Source organism: Heterocephalus glaber, unplaced genomic scaffold (assembly GCF_053883595.1).
Source record: "Heterocephalus glaber isolate CG9 unplaced genomic scaffold, H.glaber_assembly_v1.0 deba00000738, whole genome shotgun sequence".
Classification (NCBI taxonomy): domain Eukaryota; kingdom Metazoa; phylum Chordata; class Mammalia; order Rodentia; family Bathyergidae; genus Heterocephalus; species Heterocephalus glaber.
In genome coordinates this window covers 2,915,814-2,919,127 of record NW_028258161.1, presented here as the reverse complement: position 1 = coordinate 2,919,127, position 3,314 = coordinate 2,915,814, and the positions used below count along the sequence as shown (strand labels likewise).

The window sequence follows — 3,314 nt, the reverse complement described above, 5'->3', positions numbered from 1 at the left end:
TCACTCCAGAGTCAGATGGAAATGCATTTTAATATCAGCCCCTTGCTGATCTAGATGTGTGATGTTGAGCAAGTAAATTAACTTCACCACACTCATTTCTTCATCTTTAAAATGCATTAGAGATACCTATCTCATAGGGCTGCTGTGAATACGAAATAAAAGATTGTACAGACCCCCTAAATTCTGGCACTTAACATTATTGGTCAGTTCCCAAAGTACACTATGGTAAATAGAGAGGCAAAAGAGACTTGGAGAAACAAACACAACCGATTGGGTGCCTTAACGAGGCCATCTAGTTCCTTACTGGAGAAAACAGCAGAAGCTTTTGTGTAAGACTGATCACGGAGTTAGATCACTGGGCGGTCACAGGTTGTAAGTGTAGGGAATCAACCTGACACACAAACATCAACTCTTGGGGTAAAGAGATTCCAACATCCCCCAAAAAGTTTAGGGGGACAAAAAAGTATCATCTAGAATTTTTTTTTAAAACCTCTGCAATTATTAGTTTATTAGTATCGTCCAGGACTCAATGTTCAGTATTCCTCTTGAAATTACATAAACAAAGGCAAATGGAAAGAACCAAGTCAAAATTATATAACAAAACAGCACTCCATCACAAAAGCGTGCAAAATTACAAGAATGCTATTTTAAAACACTGGCACTTTAAGAGTGATAATCTCAAAAACCACAAAATTACCAAATTGTTCCCTAAACTGCTAAGCAGATAAACATGACTCTCATGAGTTTGGATATTGTAAAGAAAAACTCAAATAGATTGCCTAATTCAAAGATGTGAAGCTCATATTCTTTTCTCATGTCTGCTCAAATTGTGAAAGGGCAGACCACAATATAGAAAAACCACCCCTTTCCAATTTGTGGCATAATTTTAAAAGCTGACCCAATTAATTAAAAATACTGTTACTGGAGTTAAGTTTCCTGAGCAGTCCATATTTAGCTAAATGGGCAAAGGCATATACAGCCAGCACTTCCATGGCCTTCACTATGACTAATGTCAACAAAAAATTTAATATGAGTCTTGTATTTTAAGCTCACACTTTTGGGGATACATTCTCAGGTCTCCTTTAATGTGGGAACTGCATAATATAACTGCTATTACATGGTAATGGGAGTTAAGAGTCCTCATGTAAAAATTAGAACATATTTTTCTATCAGTCCTTCAAGGACAGACTTTCAGATTGCTTGATTCTAATAATCCCATCCTGTGAATAGAATTGGTTACTCTTCACTTTACAAAGGGCTATGTAAAATTTATCAATTGATTGAGATTTTGGAGTTTTATAGATGAAAATGTTCTCAGTTTGACTTTTATTACCCCCATCATGATATGCAGGGTGTGTAGACAGAAGCTTTGCATCCACTAACTACATGAAAAGATAAACACTCTAATAATTCATGTGATCCAAAATGGGCAAAAGCAAAAGACTAGCTTCCCTTCAAGAAAAAATTCAGACCTATGAAAAGGACAACACTAATAAAAAAAATTATATTTACTTAGAAGCATTCAGAATGTCAACAAAACAGCTGCAACTTTTTTTTTTTTTTTTGCAATTACAGAGTGGTATTCAGTTAACAGGACAACATTTCGTATAAGCTGCATCAGAGACAACTAAAGATGAAAAACTACTGTCCCCATATATAACTAATTTGTGCTGTGCACCAAAAAGAACCTGCTTTAAATTTCCATGCCAATTTACAACACCCATACTGTACCAGGCAAGGTTAGTGGCTATTGAAATACCACCAGGACAGGGCTATCGAAAGACACATTCGGTAGTGTGTTAACTATACAAAAAAAGACACTGTACAGTTTAAAAACAAATCTTACACAGCCTTACATTTCAATTTTTTTCTTTAAAAGGAGTGAGTTGTGTACAGGGGGGTTAAATGCTTTATAGACAAGAAAAAAAACTGCGCTAGAACTAACTTATTCATCATCATCATCTTCTTCATCTTCATCCTCTTCATCTTCTTCCTCCTCCTCATACTCTTCATCTTCCTCATCTTCTTCCTCTTCCTTCTTTTTCCTGCTTTTTTCAGCCTTGACAACTCCCTTTTTTGCTGCATCAGGTTTTCCTTTAGCCCGGTAGGCAGCGATGTCCTCTTCATACTTTTCCTTCAGCTTGGCGGCCTTCTTCTCATAAGGCTGCTTGTCATCTGCTGCAGTATTATTCCGCATTTCTCCCAGTTTCTTTACAACATCACCAATGGAAAGGCCAGGATGTTCTCCTTTGATTTTTGGGCGATACTCAGAACAGAACAAGAAGGCCGAAGGAGGCCTCTTGGGTGCATTGGGATCCTTGAACTTCTTTTTTGTTTCTCCTTTAGGAGGAATATAGGTTTTCATTTCTCTTTCATAACGGGCCTTGTCCGCCTTTACCATGTCTTCAAATTTTCCTTTCTCTTTAGCAGACATGATCTTCCACCTCTCCGAGCACTTCTTAGAAAACTCTGAGAAGTTAACGGAAGCATCTGGGTGCTTCTTCTTGTGCTCCTCTCGGCAAGTTTGCACAAAGAATGCATATGATGACATTTTGCCTCTCGGCTTCTTTAGGATCTCCTTTGCCCATGTTGACTTGTTTTCCTCAGCAAGGCTCAGAGTCGCCCAGTGCCCGTCCGGCTCTCACTTGCCCTGGAGCTGTCTCTATGGAGCTCAATGTACTGCCTATCCTCTAGATTTTTTTTTTTTTTTTTTTTTTTTCTGGTACGGGGGATTGAACTCAGTTCCTTGCGCTTGCGCAGCAGGCGGCGAAACCACTGAGCTAAATCGCCGGCCCTCGTCTAGAATTTTTGAAGATATTTTGAGGAAGCCCAGAATTTCATTTAAAGAGAAGAATTTTTAAAAAGTCATTCCAAAGAAATTGATAATATTTTGGAAATTTCCTAATGGCAGAAGGGTAGCGTTAGAAGTGAAAAATGGAAAATTATTTTCCTGATTAATAATATTAAACTAAAATAAAAATAACTGCTAAAAATAAAAAATTATAAGATACATTTTAATTATCAATTAATGATTTTTAATTAAAACATGTAAATACTTCCACATACTGCTTAGGATCTAGAGCTAAAATCAGGCTGGAACAGCGGAGGAACTGTGGGAGCCAGGGTCACAGTTATAAAATGGATTCCTAACCATACTCTCTTAGTTGATTGACCTTGGACAGTTTATTTAGCTCTGAATCTGTTTTTCCATCTGTAAAACGATGATTAAAAACACTTACCTCAGGGCCGGGGATTTAGCTCAGTGGTGCTGCTGCCTGCCTCACAAGCACAAGGTCCTGAGTTTGATCCCTGCT

General features: G+C 37.7%; 1 pseudogene; it reads right to left on the bottom strand.

Moving 5' to 3' along the window:
* Positions 1-1,828: 1,828 nt before the first annotated feature.
* LOC101722166 (high mobility group protein B1 pseudogene) lies at positions 1,829-2,675 on the bottom strand (annotated as a pseudogene).
* Positions 2,676-3,314: the final 639 nt, after the last annotated feature.